The sequence below is a fragment of the Meriones unguiculatus genome, chromosome X (genome assembly GCF_030254825.1).
Source record: "Meriones unguiculatus strain TT.TT164.6M chromosome X, Bangor_MerUng_6.1, whole genome shotgun sequence".
In the NCBI taxonomy this organism is placed as follows: domain Eukaryota; kingdom Metazoa; phylum Chordata; class Mammalia; order Rodentia; family Muridae; genus Meriones; species Meriones unguiculatus.
This window is the reverse complement of record NC_083369.1, coordinates 63,773,286-63,798,330: the sequence shown is the minus strand read 5'-3', so window position 1 is coordinate 63,798,330 and position 25,045 is coordinate 63,773,286. Positions and strand designations below refer to the sequence as shown.

Genomic DNA, 25,045 nt, shown 5'->3' with positions numbered 1-25,045 from the left:
GAAGAAGAGAAGGGGAAAGAAAAGAAAGAACCCCACTATATGGTTGGATTTACATTTGTTTGTTGTTTCAGTGCTGAATATTCAACTCAAGGCCTACACATGCCACAAAAGTGCTCTACCACTGAGCTAAATCCACAGCCTTGAGATTAGTTTTTAACATCAAGTCTACCAAGTCTTTTAATTGTAAAGTAATACATGCACATGGTACAAAACATTAAGTTGAACAGTGATACAAAACAAAAGCTCTCCTTATTGCCTTACTTGTCAAAAGCCAGGAGTAATCACTCTTACCAGTTTCTTGCGCATGTGTGTGCAGATGTGTGTGTGTGTTATATCTTAAAATTATATATATTGCCCCAAGAATGTATATATGTGTGTGTATGCAGTTTTGTAGACAAATTGTAAATACACCCATGTACACCTATAGTTTTGAAATTATTCACTGAACTTTGTCTCTGAAAACAGTTGTTTGTTTTTTTTTTTTTTCTAAGACATGGTTTCATGTTGTCTAAGCTGTCCTTGAACACAGTTATGTAACCCAGGCTAGCCTCCCTATCCTCCCCTTTCAAGTGTTGGAGTTACAGGCATGTGACACTGCACTGGGCTCTTTGAGTCCTTAATGTGACTGATTTTATCAACTCTCAAAGGTAACAGGGTAATCAGAAAACACAATTAGAGAAATACTCAGAAAAGAGCAAGTTCATCTTTGTAAAAAACAGAAAAGTTGATACATAATAAAAATTCAATAAATGTGTTAAATAACTAAAAGGAATGAAGGACTGGAGAAAGCTGGGGGCGAACTACAAAAATAATTCTTCCCAGGACAGATGTGGTCTCCTTACTGAGAGTTACCACCTACTAAGCAGCTGGGAATGACATACAATGCTGGATGAGGACAAGTACTATCTCTATCATAATAAGCTGACTGCCTCCACCATCCACAGCAAATTCAAAAGCAGAGTTTACACCACCTCTAGAACAGGAAGAAAGCTAGAAATCCAGAGACTAGAGTATTGTAGAGAAGGCAGCAAGTGGGGAAATGCCTTGCAAGGTCAAATGTCACAAACCCAAGGGTTCAGAAAACCAAGTGACCTGATCATGGTCACAGAATGAATTAAATACTTTCCAGGTAGAATTTAAAGTTTAACAAGGTCAGCTTACTTTCTGATGATTCCACACCATATTCGTTATTCTCCTTTTTTTTTTTTTTTTTGAGAAAGAGTTTCTCCATGTAGCCTTAACTGTCCTTCACTCACTTTGTAGACCAGGCAGGCCTATACATTGATCTGCCTGTCTCTGTCTCCCTGAGTGCCTGAGATTAAGGGTATGCACCACCATGCCCAGCTCCATATTTCTTCTTATTTATCTGACTCTGTGCTATCTTCCTTACCTACTTGGGCTTTTCTCCATGTGTCTCATCTATTAGATAGATGAGGATTATAGATAGAATCAGGATTATAAAGATGGTTTTGGACTGAGTAAGATGCTGTCAAGAATGTGGAATGAGAAAATGGGGACATAACCACAGACATTGAGGAAATCCAAACAATTATTAGGTCATACTACAAAAGCCTATATGCCACAAAATTTGAGAATCTAAATGAAATGGATAATTTTCTTGAAAGATTCCATCTACCAAAACTAAGTCAAGATCAGGTAGAAAGACTGAATAGCCCTATATCTCCCAAGGAAATCGAAGCAGTCATTAACAGTCTCCCCTCCAAAAAAAAGCCCTGGACCAGATGGCTTCAGCGCAGAATTCTACAAGACCTTCAAAGAAGTGCTAACTCCAATTCTCCTCAAGCTATTCCACAAAATAGAAACAGAAGGAACACTACCAAACTCATTCTATGAAGCCACAGTCACCTTAATACCTAAACCACACAAAGACCCAACAAAAAAAGAGAACTTTAGGCCTATCTCTCTTATGAACATTGACGCAAAAATACTCAATAAAATACTTGCAAACCGAATCCAAGAACACATCAAAGATATCATCCACCATGACCAAGTAGGCTTCATCCCAGGCATGCAAGGGTGGTTCAACATACGGAAATCCATCAATGTAATCCACTACATAAACAAACTGAAGGAGAAAAACCACATGATCATCTCCTTAGACGCCGAAAAAGCATTTGACAAAGTCCAACACCCATTCATGTTTAAAGTCTTGGAGAGATCAGGGATACAAGGCACATACCTAAACATAGTAAAGGCAATATATAGCAAGCCTATAGCTAACATCAAACTCAATGGAGAGAAACTTAAATCAATCCCACTGAAATCAGGGACAAGACAAGGCTGTCCATTGTCCCCATATCTCTTCAACATAGTACTTGAAGTCCTAGCCAGAGCAATAAGACAACTAAAGGAGATCAAGGGGATACAAATCGGAAAGGAAGAGGTCAAAGTGTCACTATTTGCAGATGATATGATAGTATACATGAGCGACCCCAAAAATTCAACCAGAGAACTCCTTCAGCTGATAAACACCTTCAGCAAAGTGGCAGGATACAAAATCAACTCAAAAAAATCAGAAGCCCTCCTATATACCAAAGACAAAAAGGCTGAGAAAGAAATTAGGGAAACAACACCCTTCACAATAGCCACTAATAACATAAAGTACCTTGGGGTGACACTAACCAAGCAAGTGAAAGACCTGTTTGAGAAAAACTTCAAGTCTCTGAAGAAAGAAATTGAAGATATCAGAAGATGGAAAGATCTCCCGTGCTCATGGATTGGTAGGATTAACATTGTGAAAATGGCCATACTGCCAAAAGCAATCTACAGATTCAATGCAATTCCCATCAAAATACCAACTCAATTCTTTACAGACCTTGAAAAAAAGATTCTCAGCTTCATATGGAGAAACAAAAAACCCAGAATCTCCAAAACGATTCTGTACAACAACAGATCATCTGGAGGCATCTCCATTCCTGATCTCAAGCTGTACTACAGGGCAACAGTAATAAAAACTGCATGGTACTGGCATAGAAACAGAAAGGAGGATCAATGGAACCGCATAGAAGACCCAGAAATAAATCCACACACCTATGAATACTCGATATTCGACAAAGAAGCCAATTCCATTCAATGGAAAAAAGACAGCATCTTCAACAAATGGTGCTGGACCAACTGGATGTCTACATGCAGAAAAATGAAAATAGATCCATATTTATCACCCTGCACAAAACTAAAGTCAAAGTGGATCAAGGACCTCAACATAAAACCAGATACCCTAAATCAATTGGAAAAAAAAGTGGGGAACAGCCTAGAACTCATTGGCACAGGAGACAACTTCCTGAACAGAACACCAACAGCACAGGCTCTAAGAGCAACAATCAATAAATGGGACCTCATGAAACTGAAAAGTTTCTGTAAAGCAAAGGATACCGTCATCAAAACAAAACGACTGCCTACAGATTGGGAAAGAATCTTCACTAACCCTTTATCTGACAGAGGACTAATATCCAGTATATACAAAGAACTAAAGAAGCTGAAAAGCAGCAATCCAAGTAATCCAATTAAAAAATGGGGAACAGAGCTAAACAGAGAATTCTCGACAGAGGAATATCGAATGGCAGAAAAACACTTAAAGAAATGCTTATCCTCATTAGCCATCAGGGAAATGCAAATCAAAACGACCCTGAGATATCACCTTACACCCATCAGAATGGCCAAGATGAAAAACTCAAGCGATAACACATGCTGGAGAGGTTGTGGAGAAAGGGGAACCCTGCTCCACTGCTGGTGGGAATGTAAACTGGTACAACCACTCTGGAAAGCTATCTGGCGCTTTCTAAGACAAATAGGAATAGTGCTTCCTCCAGACCCAGCTATACCACTGCTAGGTATATACCCAAAGTTCGTTCAAGTACACAAAAAGGACACTTGCTCAACCATGTTTATAGCAGCTCTATTTTTAATAGCCAGAATCTGGAAACAACCCAGATGTCCATCAACGGTGGAATGGGTACAGAGATTGTGGTATTTTTATACAATGGAATACTACTCAGCAATCAAAAAGGAGGAAATCATGAAATTTGCAGGCAAATGGTGGGATCTAGAAAAGATCATTCTGAGTGAAATATCCCAGAAGGAGAAAGACAAACATGGGATATACTCACTTATATAGACCTATAAGATATGATAAACATAATGAAATCTATACACCTAAAAAAGATAATCAATTGAGCGGACATGGGGTAAGATGATCAATCCTCATTTAGAAAGACAGATGGGATGTGCATTGAACGTATGACAGGAGTCTACTGAACGCATCTGAAAGACTCTAACTAGCAGTGTTTTCAAAGCAAAGACTCATGACCAAACCTTTGGTAGAGTACAGGGAATCATAAGAAAGAAGGGGAGTTAGTCTGATGGGGAAAGAATAGGAGCTCCACAAGGACCAAATATATCTGGGCACAGGGTCTTTTCTGAGACTGACATTCAACCAAGGACCATGTATGGATATAACCTAGAACCTCCACTCAGATGTAGCCTGTGGTAGCTCAGTAACCAATTGGTTTCCCAAAGTGAGGGGAACAGGGACTATTTCTAACAGGAACTCGATGACTGGCTCTTTGGTCTCCCCACCCCCGAAGGGAGGAGCAGTCCTGTTAGGTCACAGAGGAGGGCTTTGCAGCCAGTCCTGAAGATACCTGATAAAACAGGATCAGATGAATGGGGAGGAGGTCCCCCCCATCAGTGGACTTGGAAAGGGGCACGGTGGAGATGAGGGAGGGAGGGAGGGAGGGACTGGGAGGGAATGAGGGATCGGGACACGGCTGGGATACAGAGTTAATAAAATGTAACTGATAAAAAAAATAAAATTAAAAAAAAAAAAAGAATGTGGAATGAGCTAGTCTTGGGAGTCCATGTACAAATTAATCATACTTGAGAATAATTAAAAGTTGTCAGCATGGGTAAATAAAGAGCTCTCTTAAACAGTCTGGGGTGAACTGTGGCAGTTGATGAAATTACAGTGTAATTATTTCTCTGTTTACTGTTTTGGTGAATTTATCACAAACACATCCCTGTAATCCTGTAATCTCATAGTCACTGTGTGTACGTGTGTGTTTTGCTAGGGATATAATCTAGGGCCTCACACAGGCTAGTCAAGTACTCTAACAATGATCATTATCTTCACTGATCACAAGCCTATTTATTCTACAAGGTCACATCAAGTAATGCCTTCTTAATAAACCTTTTTTTCTTTCATTAATAAATTACAAATTTACTTAATATCATCCTAAGATATAACATGTACACTTATATTAACCTTATCTCTTCATGTACGTTATTTATTTAAGACAGCTTGAGGCATGCTCCACAGGTAGAGATTCTAGTGCTGGTAAACCTAGTAAAGAGCTCATGGCTTGACTAGGTTTCACAGCATTTGTCCTCAAACTGGCTTCTAGCCTTTATAATTTTTCACCTTTTCTCCTGTGATGATCATGAGCATTGATGTATGGTAGTGAGTGAGTGAGTGTGAGTGTGTGTGTGTGTGTGTGTCCTATTTAGAGCCTAGTACTCCACAGTCATGGTCACTTATTTTTTGCACTTTGATCAGAATGGATATGAGTCTTTATTTCCTGCCATCCACTGCAAAAAGAAGTTTCTCTGATAATGACTAAGAGTTACATTTATGTATAGATATGAAGACTTATATTTAGACAGCAGTGTGATAATATGTCAGTTTAACAAACCAACATTAGTAGGTTCTTAAACCTACTAACATTAGTAGAACATTAGTAGGATATTTTTAAATTAAAAAAAAAAAAAGAAAAAACAATGAATACTCCTACAACAGTCATGCCAGTATTCTCTGGGTGAGAATGCCAAAATGCTGTTTTGTACACATGGAATGACCACTGTACTCATGAGCTCTGAAGCTGTGGTTAACTGTCTACAAGGACCCCACATTACTGGGCCTGTGAACATTTCACTACATAAAGGGGAAGAGTTAATCAGACCACATCTCTTCTCTAATAAACTACTGAAAGGATGGTGGCAGAGGGAAGGAGAATCCTTTCTTCAGTTATATAACCACTCATAAGTTGCTTAGTAACCGCCCACCTATACTCGTGCAGGCAACCCTATTTAAAGTCAGATTGCTATACACAAGGAATGAAGTAGGAAGCAAATTTGTAGGAAGAAGTGTTTCAGTTACATTCAGTTTAACTGCATGAGATTTACTAAAATTCATTATAAGCATGCATAAGACTGGCAAATAAAAATATTTTTTAAAAAAATAAAAAAAACATTCTGTGTTAGGATTGTGCAGAGAAGTTACACGGCAGGTTCACAAATCACGCCACACGACTGGTTCCACATGGGAGGTTTATTAAGGGAAGAGGTCACAGAGACCATCTCTGGGTAGGGCAAGAAAGGGGGGATGCAGGTTCTCTTATAAGGTGACCCAGAGTATGCACAGATAATTTCAGGTGGTCTGCAGGTGGCCTCACAGATGCCTGATATCCTCTTTGTCAGGTCCCTTGGGGCTAGCCATAAAAATGCCTGCTTACAGATCCCAACATTCCTCCCTTTTTGTTTTATTAAAAAAAACTGAGGAGCTAGGAAGGAGGTGATGGTGGGGCGAGCATAGGGGCGACCTTTGCTCTTCAAGTTACATCCTGCTGATTAGGGGCATTGTCATTCTCAGGGTATAGCTGGTACCCAACATCAGGGTCAATTGGAAGGTCATTGTCATCTGGTTCTGTGTGTAGAGGTTGATAATCCTGTAAGAGTAACTGATTAATGGTTTGGTTAGAGAATTTTTGCTTTTGTTATTGGAAGAATATAGAGAAGTTAATAAGCAGGTTGCAAAAAGCAAAAGCAGAAAGACGAGGAGAAGAGATGTGAGGAAGGGCAAAATCCATTTCCACATGGGGTTCTCAAAGGCCCAAGAGCTAGAGGCCTCAAGCGGTTTCCTTCACTTTTGTAGATATGTCTGGAGTTATTGGATTTTGTCTTTTACTATACCCGACTGGTTGACATAAAAACAGCATTCCTCCTGGAGGAAGATCTTCTTTAGCAGTGAGGAGATCCAATCCACGTTGATTTTGAAGTACTACTGCTGCCAGTGAGTCGTTCTGTCCTTAGAGTTAGTATTGTCTGAGCCACTTGCTGGAGGTCCTGGATGAACTGGGAAGAAAGCTGATAATACAAAGTTAGTGAGGTGGCTAGTCCTGCTGTCCCTGTCCAGACAGCTGCCGTGATTCCTGCAACAGCCAAGAGGGGCAAGATTTGAGTCTGGGCAGCTATTGAGTCCACGACCGGGATTGGTAGGGGCTCCTTTTCATTTATCTCCCAGCTCATGGAAGAGGAGAACCAGCATGCAAACTCCTGACCAATAAGCAGGAAAACTATGGTAAACTTGAGTGCCACAAAGAATCAAGGTATTTTTAGCAGTAGGGCATTGGGGTTGAGATGAGATATCAAGAATTATAGTTTTATGACACACTAAGGAACTTAGCGTTCCTACGGAGTGTGTCCCAGATACCTTGAAACAGCCTGCCACGCCAAAGAGGGTGATATGAGAAAGGTAGGGGGTTGTGGCAACATCAGAGTCAGGGCAGTTAGTAAATGGTTAAGTGAGTTTACTTGACAGCGTCACCAGAGAAGTTGTCAGCAGTAGTTCTGAGTTGGTCCCAGGTGGTACACACAACCAGCAAGCTTTAAAACGGACCAGTTGAGTCACATTAAGGAGCTTGTAGGCCAAGGTCAGAGTCTGAAGTAGGAGACAAATGACAGGTTTGTATTATTTAGGAGGGGGGATGTCAGAGAGGCAATGATTTTACAGGAGTATTTAATTACCTTCTCTACTTCTCCCATCCCCAGGGATTGAGTAATTGGGATGTATTTTCTCTGGATAAGGATGGTACTTATTTGCTAAATCAGGCACGTAGCAACGGTAGAGTTTCCCAATGATGCCTGTTTCCCATCTAGGATCCCAAGTGTCTCGGATATATAAGTAGAGAGTCTTTATATAGGTAAAGGAGCTTCTTTTGAGGATTTGGCAAGACTAATATGAGCAGCCTCCATATCTGTCTGGCCATTTTTTTTTGCAATAATCTTTTGTTTGATCAAAGAGGAAGCAAACAAAAAGTTTATTAAATAAGAGAAGAGGGATAGCTGTGGGGGTGATGGTTATTTCAATCAGCTCCTGACAGCCTCCCGTAGAGCAATTTCCCAACCCTATTTGGAGAGACTGTTTATCATCAATAATGTTTTCTTGAACCTCAAATCTCCATAAGTAGGGATTACCTTGGACAGAAATAGGCAAGAGGGAGAGGATGAAAAATACATACCTAATCCAGTAGGGTTGAACACAGCTACTGTAGGGAAGCCTCCTTTCTCTGGAACCGGAGACAAGGTGGTTGATCCTGAAGTCTTCTGGAGCTTGAGGAAGCAGGGTCCTGTTGCAGTTGATATGAAGGAGAGAGCATTATCTTAAGAAGGGTGGGTAAAAGGCTTGAGGTGAGATAGATAAATCCAGTGAAGGAAGCCCTCTAGCTTAGCAGCTGTGGGGGAGGGGTCACAAGAATCACCTTGAAAGGGCCCTGCCATTTAGGGAAAAGCGATGAGGGGCTTTGGTCTGGAGGGGAGAGAAGGACCTGGTCCCCAATGTTAATAGGGGATGGACACATTATTGTGTGGCCATGGTAAACAGTGGTCAGTAAAGCTCCATAGAAGAGAATGGAGATGACAGAGTAAGGGAGTAAGTAGGTGGTCAGGGAAAGGCAAGGATTTAGCTGAAAGACTGGGAGTTAAGACTGGTCTTCCATACATGAGCTCAAATGGCAAGATAGAGGATTTTTGGAGAGAGAAAGGGCCAGGGGGAGGAGTTTTACTCAATCAAGGTGAAGCTCTTATGATAGTTTAACAAGAGTATTTTTTAAAGATTGGTTAGTTCATTCTATCTTTCCTGAGGACTGGGGATGGTATGGGATATGAAAATACCAAGGAATATTAAGGGCATTAAATAAGGTCTGGGAAACCTGAGAAGTGAACTCAGGATCATTGTCTGTCTGGAGGGAGTTGGGGATTCTAAAACGTGGAATAATCTCACAGAGAAAGAGATTAGAAACTGAGCTCTTTTGTTAGTAGTGGGGAATGCCTCCCATCCATCCCAAGAATGTGTCCAGCAAGACCAAGAAGTACTGGACACGTTTGACTGCTGGCATGTGGGTAAAATCAAGTTGCCAGTCAGTTCCAGAGAGAAAGCCTCTAGCCTGGTGGGTAGGGAAAGCGGGGTTATGATATCCTGAGTTAGGATCTGAGGTCTGGCAAATCTTACAAGAGGCACTAATAGTCTTTAGGAAATGCAAGTCCTCAAGGGTATGCTGCAGATTAGTCTTGACAAAGCTCAACTGTTAGGATGAAAGAACTGGTGTAGATAGGACAGAATCTGATAAAAGTCAGGAGATGACAGGGGAGATGTGGGTTGTAGTGTAAGGATATCCTGTGGTGGATGGGACAAGTCTAGGCCTTTAAGGGTCACAGCCTTAGCTGCGTCGTCAGCCTGGTTATTTCCTTTGGAAACAATGGAATCGTCCATTCAGTGGGACCAGCAGTCAACTATTCCGATTGCTGTGGGAAGGTTGGAGGCTTCTAGCATGGCCATAATTTTGTTGACATTGATTATAGATCCTCCCTTTCCTGGAAATAATCCACACTCTCTCCAGATAGCAGCATGGGAGAGAAGAATATGAACGGCATATTTAGAGTCCATGTAGATGTTACGAGATTTTCCTTGGGCCAATTGGAAGGCACAAGTAAGAGCTATTAGTTTGGCCTGTTGATTAGTGGTGTGGGCAGGGAGGGCTTGTGCCTCAATCAGCTCAGTATCAACACTATGGCATAGCCTGCTTTTTGAGCTCCCTTGTGTACAAAGGAGCGGCCATCTGTATTCCAGGTACAGATGGCCTGAGTTAATGTGCCCTCCTGTACATGTGAGGGGTGGGGCAATAGTTCCTCTAAAGTTTCAGTGTAAAAATGAGATGGGGAGTAGTCAGAGTTAGATTGAAACAAAGGATTGAAATATTAAGAGGTGGGCACGGTTGGAAAGTAAGAGTAGAGTCTTCTATTAGAGCCACCTGGAGGGAAAGAACTCTGGAGAGAGGTAGAGTTTGAACCAGGTGATAGGTTCCATTAGGCTTTGTAACAGCACGTATAGGGGTGTTAAAAGGAGAAGAATTGGGGCAAAGGAGTTTTTTTTTTTCTTAGAAGGAAAGTGATAATAAGCTTAAGTCCCCCGAGACTCATGAGAGAAAGTGAGTATTGAGCTTGGATGATATACTGGGTGGGATCCTGTAGCTGAATGACCATAGGAGAATGGTGCCTAGGGGGTTTGGACATCACAGACTGGGGAGTCCACTTTGAAAGGCTGGTAAAGAAAGCGACGTATCACACTGGTAGGTAGTGTAGCTAGGAGAAGGATGAAAGAGGACCCCGGCAAGCTTGGGGTCAGGTGCATGGGTGGAGTAAAAGAGGTAGAGGTTCCCACTTTGGCTAAAAAATCCCTTCCCAGTTAGGGAACTGGACAGGTTGGCATCACTTAAAATGAATGTGTCAAGGGAACAACACACCTGAAAATACAATTGAGTGATGGAGTCTGGCAAGGCTGGCAAGGCTGGCAAGGCTTCACTACAGAGCATGAGCAGGTAGCAGGGGGCTAATAGCTGTTGGTGGGGTGAAAGTGGGCACCAAAGTAGGACAACTAGGAAGGCCTGTTGCTGGGGAGGGGTGCTGGAGAGATGGGTGAGGATGCTGGAGAAGCCAAAGAGGAAGAGAAGGAAGCAGAGGAGGAGAGAGAAACCAGAGGTTGAGAAGTAGCAGGAAGTTGAGAAAGGCAAGGCAGAGGTTCTCCTGTGGGGTCAAAGGTAGAGAACTCCTGAGGTTGAGATTTTATAGCTAGAAGAAATTGCTATAAGGTAGGAGAGAACAGGAACGACAGGATGGAGAACAGGAAGAGGAGAGATAAGGTTTAGAGCAGAGGAGAGAGAAGGCTTGAACCTAAGATACTTCCTTCCATTTACCAGATCACTGACTGTAATTAAAAAGATCCTGTAAAATATTGGGTTTTGAGTGCTGTTAATCAGCCAATTTCCACCATTATCTAAGGAATATGTAGGCCAAGTTTTATTACAGAGGCCTATGAGCTTAGAGGCCTTTAACTCAGGCTCCATGCATAGGATTTTAAAATTCTCCAGAAGACATCCTAGTGGGGATGCTGGAGGAATGCAGGAATGGGCATTTCCCATTGGGAGAGTAGGAGTCAGTGACCTGCCAGAGGTATCCCAAAGGCAAAGACTGACCCAGTAGAGTAATATGACCCTACCTGATCCAATATCTCCTCACAGTTGGCCAGAGACCAAGGGCACAGCTGCTCGTAGAAGACATGGTTTACCTAGTGCTAGGATTTTCAGAGGCGAGTGTGAGGGGTGGATGGGGACCATACACGTAGAAGGGGAAAAAAAATTTCACCCAAGAAAAAGAGGAAGCCCTAAATGGAGGTCAGCAAAAGGGGTCAACCATGGCCAGTGAAGACCATGGTTATGAGCTCCTCCATCTCAAAAGGTAGTAGGAAGTTGCCGGGCTCTCAATGGTCAACTTTCCCCTACTAAGAGAGCCCTTTATTCTGACCAATTAGGGGAATTCACCAATCCAGCTGGTGTTGCATGCAGGAGATAGCAATCTGGTTCCTGGAAAGTGGCTGTGGGTGGATTTGGAATGAAATAGGTTTCCAGCAGCTCAGGTGGGGTGCTGGCGCCAAAAAGCAACCACCACATGGCATGGCCACTGGAGGCACCTATTCCTGGCCAAGTGCACCAATATTAGGATTGTGCAGAGAAGTTACACAGCAGGTTCACAAATCATGCCACATGATTCATTCCATTATTAAGGGAAGGAGAAGGGGGTCACAGAGACTGTCTCTGGGTAGGGCAAGAGAGAGACGGGGTGGTGGTGCAAGTTCTCTTATAAGGTGACCCAGAGCATGCACAGGTGGTTTCAGGTATTCTGAATGTGGTGTGTAGTTGGCCTCACAGATACCTGATGTCCCATTTGTCAGGTCATCAGAGCTAGCCACAGAGATGCCTGCTTATGGATCCCAACAGTCTGTCCCTTCCTGCTTTCTCTGTTCCACTAGTCCATTTGATTTGATTCCTGAAACTTCAACAATTCTATTTCTTTCTCAGAAATGTATCTAACTCAAAACAAAGCAAAAATAGATACAAAAATTTAATAAAAACATAAAAGAAATTTAAAAAGCTTTCTCCAACATACAAGTCCCTCCAGCTATGACTTCACGTGACTTTGTTTCCCTATAAATTTCAGAGTCAAGGACCTTCTAACTCACACCTGTATTCCAACACTGAGAAGACGAGGCAGAGGACTAGAGTAAATTCCAAGGCAACCTGGACTGCAGAAGTATAATATGAAACCCCGTTTCAAATAAAAATTACTCATGCCACATCCAGCTTCTCTACCCTTCTCCAGTGTTTAGCCCAGTGACTCTACCTGATCTTCCCATCTATGTTCCCTCCCCAACCCATCAGATCTAGCTTGAGTCCCACATTCAGTGCCCTGGCCTAGTCTGACTCTCACTCCCTATACCACACCCAACCTTTCCACCCAGCCAGATCTACCCGACACTTCAGGTTTGGACCAGGACACACATCCTGTACACCAGGGCAGCCTGCTCTGTCTACTTGACTTCATTCTACCTAAGCCATTTCCAAACTCTAGGCCCAACTGACCCACACATCCTCTCTTCTGCCGCAACCTGCTGTGTCCATATAAGACACAGAACAAAAGAAGTCTACATACCAAGATCTCATCACAAATATGCAAATGATAAGAACGATCAAGGCTGTATCTTCTCTCTAAAACCTACAACTCCTATAGAAATGTTTGACAATGAGGATTACTTAAAGCACAGGCCACAGAATTTAAAAGACCAATCAGAAACTTCATCCAAGAATTCAAGGAGTTTAAAGAAAACACAGATAAACAGATAAATGAAATTAGGGAAAAATTACTTGAGACTAAGTGCCTGAGTTATGTCCAAGGAAATACAAACATAAAGCTGATGGAAATGATGAAGGCAATTCAGGACTTGAGAATGAAATTCAGTAAGGAGATGGAAGCAATGAAGAGGGTTCAAGTTGAAATGAAGATGGAATGGAAAAACTTGGCAGAAAAACTCAGAGAAAAGCCTTACAAGTAGAATGATGAAACAGAAGCTAAATTATCAGGATTCAAAAACAAAGTAAAGAATCTAGGCCAAATAAGCAAGACTATGAGGGAAAAGACTGAAGAAAAGAACATACAAGAAATGTGGAGCACTGAAAAAGACTAAAACTTTCCAATTATAGGCATAGATAGGGAGAAGAATTCCAATTCAGTAGCAAAGATCAGATCTTTAACAAAATTATAGAATAATTCTCGAAATTAAGGAAAGACAAGCCCATACAGTTACAAGAACACAGAACACAAACCAGAAAAAAATACCATGGCATATAATAGTTAAAACATTCAGTATATAAAACAAAGAAAATGTGCTGAGAGCTTTAAGAGAAAAAGTGCAAGTCATATATAAAGGAAAACTATTAGAATAACAGCTGATTTCTCAACTGAAACCTTGAAAGCCAAATGAAAAAATGTACTGTAAGTACTAAAAGACCATCAAGGCCATTCAGGAATATACCCAGAAATGTTATCTGCCAAAGTTGAAGGAGAAAGAAAAACTTGCCATGATATAAACAGCCTTAAAAAGTATACCCAAGAAATCAAACATAAAGAAAATACAGAAATCAATAATTCAAGCTAAAGAGACAGAATGAGCATAGCCAAGAGACTATGGAAAGATACACAATGCCATAATTAGTAAAACACAAAGAAAACACTAAGAACACAAGCCAATAACACCAAAAAGCAACATGATTGCTGAATACAATTCTAAAATTTAAGTATTAATGGCCTCAACTCCAATCAAAAAACATAGGTTGTGACCCTCAGATTCACCTCATATCCATCAAAATGGCTAAGATCAAAAACCCAAAGGATGATGCATGCTGGAGAGGTTGTGGAGAAAGGGGAACCCTCCTCCATTGCTGATGGGAATGTAAACTTGTACAACCACTTTGAAAATCAATCTGGCGTTTCTGAGGAAATCAGGAATAATGCTACTTCAAGATCCAGCTATACCACTCCTAGGCATATACCCAAAAGGTTCCCCACCATTCAATAAGAATATTTGCTCAACAATGTTCATAGCAGTTTTATTTGTAATAGCCAGAATTGGAAACAACCTAGATGTCCCTCAACAAAAGAGTGGACACAGAAAGTGTGGTACATTTACCAAACAGAATATTACTCAGCAATTAAAAGCAAGGAAATAATAAAATTTGCAGGCAAATGGTGGGAACTAGAAAGATCATCTTAAGTGAGGTAACCCAGAAGCAGAAAGACACATATGGTATATATTTATTTATAAGTGGCTATTAGCCATATAATATAGGATAAACATATTAAAATCTATAGTCCTAAAGTAGCTAAACAAGAAAGACCCTAGGAAAGAGGCTTAATCCTCATTCAGAAGGGCAAAAAGGTAGACATCAGAAGGAGAAGACAAGGAACAGGACAGGAGCCTTCCACAAAGGACCTCTGAAAGACTACCCACAAAATTATCGGAGAAGTTGCTGAGACTCACTGCCAGACTTTAAAGGTGGAGTTCCAGAATCATTATGGAAGATGGAGATAGAAAGACCTGAAGGGGATAGGAACTCCACAAGGAGAGCAACAGAGGAAAACAAACAAACAAACAAACAAAACAAAACAAAACAAAAACCTGGGCACAGGGGGTCGTGCAGAAACCGATACTACAACCAAGCACCTTGCATGGAGAGGATCAACACCGTATGTTCAAAGGAAGCCCATAGGCTGCTCAGTTTCCAAGTGGGTTCCGTAGTAAGTGGGGCATGAACTCTGACATGAACTCAGTGGCCAGCTCTTTGATCACCTTCCCCTGGCGGGGGCAGCTTTGCCAGACCACAGAGGAAGATGATGCAGCCAGCCTTGATGAGACCTGATAAGCTGGGGTCAGAGAGAAGGGGAGATCTTCCCCTAATATAGGGGACTAGGAAAGGGGCATAGGGGGAGAAGAGGGAGGGTGGATGTGGCTGGGAGGAGACAAAAAGTGAATAAATTGTAACAAATAGATAAGTAAATAAATAAATAGAATTTTTAAAAAATATAGGATTATTAAGTGGGTCAAGAAACAAAATCCTGAGTCGGGGCAAGATGGCGGCGCCGGGAGGACTCTCATTCTGACCAGCAGCACAGCAGGATCAGCACAGTGACCAGCAATCAGAACTCGAGGCCATAAAACACAGTGATTGTGTTTCCCAGGTGAGAGGATACCCCACGGTGGGGGATTCAATCAGCTTTTAACTCACCCGGCTAAACTTCGGAAGAGATCCCAGTTCCACCAGACGCTTGGCTGCCGGCCGCCAGCCCCAGCCCCAGCCCAGAGCCACAAGCCAGTGTCTCTGGTCAGGGTCCCAGACTGAACCTTGGGCACCACACTATCAGAGACTGGAATTTTCAGTCGAGAGATAACCCCACGGTGCAGGAAACGATTGGGACTGACCTTAGGTCACCCAGACATCCCCTGGAAAAGACTCGGGTTCCACGGGCGCCCCAGGAGCCAGCCCGAAGCTAGAGCCAGGGACCCAGGCGCCTGCACAGAGCCCTGCCTGCACTCCTGATTCGTCGCCTGAGATAGAACTGTGGGCACCAGGGCACCAGCGAACGAGTTTCACTGTCCAGTGCAAACACACAGGGAGGGAAACGGCTCATCTGATCTCAGAGCACTCAGCCAACACTCCCACCCCGAAATGGTCTCGGGAAAATTACCCAGTTTAGGCAGAAGCCCAGGCTCCCAAAGGCCGGAAAGGCAGACACAGGCAGTTTCTGCATGCCAGACAGCTGGCGGAGACTGAGCAGTGCGCCCCAGGGCAAAACAGAGACTGGGAGTTCCTGTCTCCAGAAAATCCACAGGAAAGGAAGGAAACTGTACTGACTTAAATCACCCAATCCTTCCCTGGAAAAAGTCTAGCAGACCGGCGGGGCCGAGCCGCCATCACTCAGCTGTGCTCCAGACACAGGCACAAACAGTTGTTGCGTGCCTGATGTCCAACTGGGTCACAGCAGCTGATCATTAAATTTACAGCAAGAAACCCAGAAACAGGGCAGCTGTCTCCAGGACTTCCCTGGGTGAGAGGAGAACCCTCCCGACTAACAACCACCACAGTTACCACTCAGGTCTCTATCCCTGAGGTGAACAGCAGCAACTCCTGAAAAAACGCCAGCCATCCAGGTACTATACCCAAAAAGCTGAGAAGACATCCTTCAGGAAAAACCAGCTTTCTGCAAAGGGGATTCTCTCCACCACAGGATCCCCAGGAACCACCAGAAAATGACCCCAAACACCTAAGATAGCTCAATGGGTAGAAGCCAGCATAAAAGCTCAAGCAACAAAAGACAGAGCAAAATGGCATCTCCAGAACCCAGTTACTCAGGGGCAAGTAGCCCTGGACACCCCAGCATAACTGAAATCCAAGAAGACGACCTAATAACTATGCTCATGAAAATGATAACAAAGGAAACAAATAAAATACGTAAAGACATAGAGGAAGATAAACTCAAACAGAATATTGCCATCTGTAAAGAAATAGAGGAAGCTGCAGCCAAACACTTTATGGCCTTTAGAAAGGAAATGCTTAAAGCACTGAATGAAATAAAAGAAAAAGAGTTGAAGGAACTAAAAGAAAAACAGGAAAGTACAATCAGACAGGTGAAGGAAGTAAACAAAACAACTCAAGACCTGAAGATAGAATTGGAAAAATTAAAGAAAACACAAATGGAGAAAATAATGGAGAGGAAGAATCTAGGGAAGAAAACAGGAACTACAGAGGTAAGCATAACCAACAGACTACAAGAGATGGAAGAAAGAATCTCAGGTGTAGAAGATACAATGGAAGAAATTGATGTATCTGTCAAAGAAAATGTTAAATCAAAAAAATTCCTGACACAGACCGTCCAAGAAATCCAAGACAATATGAAAAGACAAAACCTAAGAATAATAGGTATAGAGGAAAAAAGAAGACTCCCTTCTCCAAGGCCCAGAAAATATTTTCAACAAAATCATTGAAGAAAATTTCCCCAGTTAAAGGAGAGGCCAATAAGAATACATGAAGCCTATAGAACACCCAACAAATTTGACCAGAAAAGAAAATCCTCCCACCACATAATAATCAAAACAGTAAGCATACAGAACAAAGAAAAAATACTAAAAGCTGCAAGGGAAAAAGGCCAAGTAACATATAATGGCAAACCCATTAGAATCACACCTGACTTTTCAACAGAGACTATGAAAGCCAGAAGGGCCTGGACAGATATCATGCAGACCCTAAGAGAACACAGATGTCACCCCAGGCTACTATACCCTGCAAAGCTCTCAGTCCTCATAGACGGAGAAAACAAGATATTCAATGAAAAAAACAAATTTCAACAATACCTACACACAAATCCAGCATTACAGAAGACACTGGAAGGGAAAATACAACCCCAAAAAATTAGCTTCTTTCAAGAAAACACAGGAAAAAATTAACCTCACTACAGTAAAACAAAAAGCAACCAAGCACACAACCTGATGACCACAGCCAACATAAAAATCAAGAGATCTAACAGCCACTGGTCATTAATCTCTCTCAACATCAATGGACTCAACTCTCCAGGAAAAAGACAAAGATTAACAGAATGGATACGGAAACAAAACCCAGCAATCTGTTGCATACAAAAAAAACACATAAGGCACAAAGATAGACATTACCTGAGGGTAAAGGGTTGGAAGACGATTTTCCAAAAAGCAAGCAGGAGTAGCCATTCTAATAACTGATGAAATAGACTTTCAACCAAAATTAATAAAAAGAGATGGGGAAGGACACTTCATACTCATCAAGGGAAAATTCCACCAGGAAGACATCACAATCCTGAACATCTATGCCCCAAATACAAGAGCACCCACATTTGTTAAAGAAACACTGATAAAATTTAAACCACATATAGATCCCCACACATTAATAGTGGGAGACTTCAACACCCCACTCTCAACAAAGGACAGATCAACAAAACAGAAATTAAACAAAGAAACAATATCTCTGACCGAGGTCATGAATGAAATGGACCTAACAGACATTTACAGAACTTTACACCCAAACAAAAAAGAATTTACCTTCTTCTCAGCACCTCACGGAACCTTCTCCAAAATAGATCATATAGTGGGTCACAAAGCAAGCCTCAACAGATACAAGAAGGTTGAAATAATCCCTTGTATCTTGTCTGATCACCATGGAATAAAGCTGGACCTCAACAATAACAGAAATAGCAAAAAGCCTACACACACATGGAAACTGAACAACTTGTTACTAAATAACAGCTGGGTCAGGGAAGAAATAAAGAAAGAAATTAAAGTCTTTCTAGAAATCAATGAAAATGAAGACACAACATACCCAAACTTGTGGGACACAATGAAAGCAGTGCTAAGAGGAAAGTTCATAGCACTAAGTAACTTCGAGAAGAAATTTGAGACAGCTCATTCAAGCACCCTAATGGCTCACTTAAAAACCCTAGAAAAAGAAGAAGCAGACACACCAAGAAGGAGTAGACAGCTAGAAATAATCAAACTCAGGGCTGTAATGAATCAAGTGGAAACAAATAAAACAATTCAAAGAATCAATGAAACCAAGAGCTGGTTCTTTGAGAAAATCAACAAGATCGACAAACCCTAACTAAAAGGCAGAGAGACACCACCCAAATCAACAAAATCAGAAATGAAAAGGGGGACATAACTACAGACACTGAGGAAATCCAAACAATCATTAGGACTTACTTCAAAAGTCTATATGCCACAAAATTTGAAAATATAAATGAAATGGACAATTTTCTTGATCGATTTGACTTACCAAAGCTGAATCAGGACCAGGTAAATGAACTAAATAGTCCTATATCCTCCAAAGAAATAGAAGCGTTCATCAAATGTCTCCCATCCAAAAAAAGCCCAGGACCAGATGGCTTCAGCACAGAATTCTACCAACCTTTAAAGAAGAGCTAACACCAATTCTCTTCAAACTATTCCACAAAATAGAGACAGAAGGAACACTACCAAACTCATTCTATGAAGCCACAGTAACCTTGGTACCTAAACCTCACAAAGACTAAACAAAGAAAGAGAATTTCAGGCCAATCTCCCTTATAAACATTGATGCAACAATACTTAACAAAATACTTGCAAACCGAATCCAAGAACACATCAAAAATATTATCCACTATGACCAAGTAGGCTTCATCCCAGGTATGCAGGGGGGTTCAATATATGAAAATGCATCAATGTGATCCACCATATTAACAAACTGAAAGAAAAAAAAAAAAACACATGATAATCTCCCTAGATTCTGAAAAAGCATTTGACAAAATCCAACATCCATTCATGTTTAAAGTATTGGAGAGATCAGGGATACAAGGCACATATCTAAACATAGTAAAGGTGATATACAGCAAGCCTATAGCCAATATCAAACTAAATGGAGAGAAACTTAAAGCAATCCCACTAAAATCAGGGACAAGACAAGGCTGCCCACTCTCTCCATATCTCTTCAACATAGTGCTGGAAGTCCTTGCTAGATCAATAAGACAGTTGAAGGAGATCAAGGGGATAAAGATTGGAAAAGAGGAAGTCAAATTATCACTATTTGCAGATGATATGATAGTATACATGAGTGACCCCAAAAACTCTACCAGGGAACACCTACAGATGATAAAGACCTTCAGCGAAGTGGCCGGATACAAAACTAACTCAAAAAAATCAGTAGCACTCCTATATACAAAAGACAAAAGGGCTGAGAAAGAAATTAGGGAAACAACACCCTTCACAATAGCCACAAATGACATAAAGTACCTTGGTGTAACCCTAACCAAGCAAGTCAAAGACTTGTATGAAAAAAATTTCAAGTCTCTGAAGAAAGAATTAGAAGAAGATATGAGAAGATGGAAAGATCTCCCATGCTCATGTCTTGGCAGGATTAACATAGTAAAAATGGCCATCTTACCAAAAGCAATCTACAGATTTAATGCAATTCCCATCAAATTGCCAACACAATTCTTTACAGACCTGGAAAGAAAAATTCTCAACTTCATATGGAATAACAAGAAACCCAGAATTGCTAAAACAATCCTCTACAATAAAAGATCTTCTGGAGGTATTTCCATCCCTGATCTCAAGCTGTGCTATAGAGCAACAGTTATAAAAACTGCATGGTACTGGCATAGAAACAGAATGGTGGATCAATGGAGCCGAACAGAAGACCCAGAAATAAACCCACATACTTATGGACACCTGATTTTTGACAAAGATGCCAAAACCATACAATGGAAAAAAGATAGCATCTTCAACAAATGGTGCTGGTCTAAGTGGATGTCTACATGTAGAAAAATGAAAATAGATCCATACTTACTACCCTGCACAAAACTGAAGTCCAAGTGGATTAAAGACCTCAACATAAAACCAGACACATTAAATTGACTAGAAAAAAAAAAAGTGGGGAATACCCTAGAACTCATTGGTACAAGAGAGAACTTCCTGAACAGAACACCAATAGCACAGGCTCTGAGAGCAACAATCAATAAATGGGACCTCCTGAAACTGAAAAGCTTCTGTAAAGCAAAGGATACTGTCATCAAAACAAAGCGACTCCCTACAGATTGGGAAAGAATTTTCACTAACCCTTTATCTGACAGAGGACTCATATCCAGTATATATAAAGAACTAAAGAAGCTGAAAAGTAGCAAACCAAGTAATCCACTTAAAAAATGGGGAACAGAGCTAAACAGAGAACTCTCTGTAGAGGAATATCGAATGGCAGAGAAGCATTTAAAGAAATGCTCAACCTCATTAGCAATTAGGGAAATGAAAATCAAAACAACCCTGAGATTTCACCTTACACCTATCAGAATGGCCAAGATCAAAAACTCAAGTGACCTGCTCGCTTCGGCAGCACATATACTAAAATTGGAACGATACAGAGAAGATTAGCATGGCCCCTGCGTCAGGATGACACGCAAATTCGTGAAGCGTTCCATATTTTTGTGGATCAGTCATTAAAATGAAACAACCACAACAACAACAACAACAACAAAAAACTCAAGTGACAACACATGCTGGAGAGGTTGTGGAGAAAGGGGAACCCTTCTCCACTGCTGGTGGGAATGTAAACTTGTACAACCACTCTGGAAATCTATCTGGCACTTTCTCAGACAACTAGGAATAGCGCTTCCTCAAGATCCAGCCATACCACTCCTAGGCATATACCCAAAAGAGGTTCAAGTACACAAAAAGGACATTTGCTCAACCATGTTTGTAGCAGCTTTATTTGTAATAGCCAGAAGCTGGAAACAGCCCAGATGCCCCTCAACTGAAGAATGGATGCAGAAATTGTGGTACATCTATACAATGGAGTATTACTCAGCAATGAAAAGTAAGGAAATCATGAAATTTGCAGGTAAATGGTGGGACCTGGAAAGGATCATCCTGAGTGAGTTGTCCCAGAAGCAAAGAGACACACACGGTATATACTCACTCATATAAACATACAACATAGGATAAACCCACTAAAATCGGTACATCTAAACAAACTAAGCAAAAGAGAGGACCCTAACTAAAATCCCCATCCTGAAAGGCAAAGAGGATGGACATCAGAAGAAGAAAACAGGAAACAACCTAGGAACCTGCTACAGAGGGCCTCTGAAAGCCTCTGCCCTGCAGATTATCAAAGCAGATGCTGAGCCTGATGGCCAACTGTCGGGCAGAGTGAATGGAATTTTATGTAAGAAGTGGGAAATAGCAAGAGCTGGAGAGGACAGGAACTCCACAAGGAGAGCAACAGAACAAGACAATTTGAACACAGGGAACTTCCCAGAGACTCATACTCCAACCAAGGACTATTCATGGAGATAACCTAGAACCCCTGCACAGATGTAGCCCATGGCAGTTCAGTGTCCAAGTGGGTCACATAATAATGTGAAGAGGGACTGCGTCTGTCACAATCTGATTGGCCTGCTCTTTGATCACCTCCCCCTGAAGGGGGAGCAGCCTTACCAGGCCACAGAAGAAGACAATGCATCCATTCCTGATGTGATCTGATAGACTAAGATCAGAAGGAAGGAGAGGAGGACCTCCCTTATCAGTGGACTTGGGGAGGATCACGCATGCAGAAAGGAGAGGGAGGGTGGGATCGGGAGGGGAGGAGGGAGGAGCTTGTGGGGGGATACAAAATGAATAAAGTGTAATTAATAATAATAATAATAATAATAAAGAAAAGGAGGGGGAAAAAAGAAACAAAATTGGAGCCATTCCAAAACAGTGGCAACCAGCGCATACCATATTTAGGGTCACAGGATCTGAAACTCCTAAATTGGTGAGTGAAGGGGCAGCTGAAGCCAGAACATCCACATTGAGGCTCCCTGGGTGAGGAGACAATGCATAGGCTGGGATAATTTGGATCCAGGTCACCCGTGGATGTCTCCAGGGAATGAGAGTACCAAACATTTGACCCCCCTGCACTTCCCCTTGCTGCAAGCACAGGCCTTCCTGTTCAGTGGAGGCTGCAGTCGTTGCCCAAAGCATGAACCTCCTTGTGGTGACTGAGACAGCAGAGGCTGTGGCAGTACAGGCCTCCCAGATCTGTAGCTGCAGCTAGCCTAAGCAAGAGCCTCCATGCTCAGTGACTGAGAGGGCAGAGGTGATTGCCCCAAGTATGGGTCTCAATGTGCAGTAGCCAAACAGGGTAGGGGACACTACTAAGCTGACAGATCTCCTACAGTTTCATTTGCCTTTACAGGCTCAAATTTGAGAGTAGAGAACAGGGGAAACCCCTGTGCTTTCTGATTATGCCTGCCAGGGAGTGAGTGCTGCTTCAAGTGAGTGCATGCAGAGTCCCAGATCCAAGGTCCCTCTATGCTAGCAGCCAGACATCAGATCCTTCCCTACCACACCCCCACTGTGGGTAACATGGGGATCCTTGGTACAGCATTCTCAATATTGAAGCCCCTGTTCTATGGGTCTCCCAGTGGAGTCCAGGCAAACAACTCCTGGAGACCAGATATATCTGAATAATGGGAGGACAGTAGGACAGGCCTGTAAGCCACTGAGGTATTCAGGGCACCTGCTCATGTGCATAATACCCACAGTGGCAGCACCCCATCCCATGCTTATGCTCCAGCCTTCCAGGCATCTACACACTGTAGCATCCTGTCCTTCAAGGCACACTCACCCCTGCCCCCCACCCCGCACACTTCCACACTTGTGTGCATGCACCTGCTACTTTCCATCCTTAGTTACAGCTGAAACACCAACATCCACTCTCAAACTCTCATTTTCCTGAAGAATACTCCAGAAACCAGAGACAGACTGACCCAGTCTGAAGTACAGAATCCAGGAAAAAAACAGCAAAAGTTAGGGATATGCAGATGACTATAAGCCAGTTTAAGAACACATCCAACAAATATCAAGACATCATGGCTTCACCAGCAACCTCAAAAATCAATGAATATTTTAATTCATCAGAAACACTGGAAAATTATCTCAAGTCTATGCTTATTTAGTTATGAGAGGCACATAAAGAACATACTTCTCAAAAAAGAAACAGGAGGAGGGGCCAAGATGGCGGCGCCAGGAGAACACTGTATCTGAGAACCTGGACAACACACTCCATGTAGCGACCAGGAGACTGAACTCTGGGCCCTAAAACAACAGCTATCGTGATTTCCAGGTGAGGGGAGGATCCCACGGCGTGGGAATCAGTCCAGCCCACTCTCAGCTGCCCAGCCAGATTCCTGAAGATATCCTGGGTAACGTGGGCTTTGGGTCTCTGGGCTGGTGCCGTAAGGCTGCAAGTCCCGATCACTTTCCCAGGCTGATCGGTGAGCACAAGGGTGCCTGAGACTGGGAGTCCCAGTCGCAAGAAAACCCCACAGGGAAGCAAAGTTGCGAGACTGATCACGGGTCACCCAGTCTTTCCCTGGAAGGTCTCGCTGACCGCGGGTACCCACCACCATCACAACTGAGCTCCCGCCTCGCGGAGAGCCAGACCACATTGTCTGTACCCCAAACTGAGATCGGGGCTGAGGAAACCCAATCCTTTCGGGCACTCCCCCAAATGCTGCCATAACCCTGCCATGGCAGAGCAGAAGGATAAAGAGGTGCACAGCGGCTTCACAGTGCCGGAACTCCAGTGCTGCTGGCTGCTCCTAGCAAACAAACTACAGCGCGGGATCTGGGGCTGTGGTCATTCTACACATCCTGAGATTCTCCTGGGTCCAGCGCAATAAGGTATAGCAGCAAGTTCTATCACCAGAGTCCCCCCCAACCCTTGGCCGAGAAACCCCGGCTCAGAATCGAACTGAGAAGCCCCAACCCCTTCTGGCACTCCCCTGAGAGCACCACCATAAGCTTGCCCTAGCGGAGGGGAAGGTTAGAGGGGAAGGATAGAGAGGCAGCCTGCCAAGGACACAACACCCTCTCTCCAGCTCACCCAGTGGCCCCTAGCAGAGAAACCCAAGCTCTGGATCTGAGGACACTCAATCCTACCTGATACTCTCTCAGGATCAGCAAACATAGGCTCTACCGCCAGGCTGCTTCTGGCAGAGAGATCTGGGCCCGGGATCAGGGATTGAGAACACTCAACCTAACTCTTTCCCGCACCTCCCCAGGATCAGTCAACATAACCCCTCCTGGCAGAGGGAAAGGACAGAGAGGCAGCACACAGGAAAGGTGGACACCGAGTCCTGTGACCACAGTGTCACAGAGCTGACTGTTAGCCTACCCGCGCACTTCCTGAAGCAGGAACAAATCAGAGAGTAGAGAGCAAGGGGAACCCCTGTGCATTCCAACTGGTCCAGCAAGAGAGTGAGTGAGCCTTCT

At 42.7% G+C, this 25,045-nt stretch overlaps 1 long non-coding RNA gene and 1 other non-coding gene across 3 annotated transcripts in view; one reads left to right on the top strand and one right to left on the bottom strand.

The window, feature by feature from the left end:
* Window positions 1-6,325: 6,325 nt before the first annotated feature.
* The window catches only part of LOC132649860 (uncharacterized), an 85,508-nt gene continuing 66,788 nt past the window's right edge, over window positions 6,326-25,045 (bottom strand). The window contains exons 3-5 of one of the 2 annotated variants that reach the window (XR_009588369.1): window positions 8,313-8,420; window positions 7,606-7,732; window positions 6,326-7,158 (exon numbers count right to left, since the gene is read on the bottom strand). This is a non-coding gene — a long non-coding RNA (uncharacterized LOC132649860). Of the gene's footprint in view, window positions 7,733-8,312; window positions 8,421-25,045 lie in introns of both variants that reach the window. The other variant, XR_009588368.1, reaches the window with a different exon arrangement.
* On the top strand, window positions 21,107-21,213 carry LOC132650297 (U6 spliceosomal RNA). Its single transcript, XR_009588664.1, has one exon. It is a non-coding gene; the product is annotated as a U6 spliceosomal RNA (small nuclear RNA).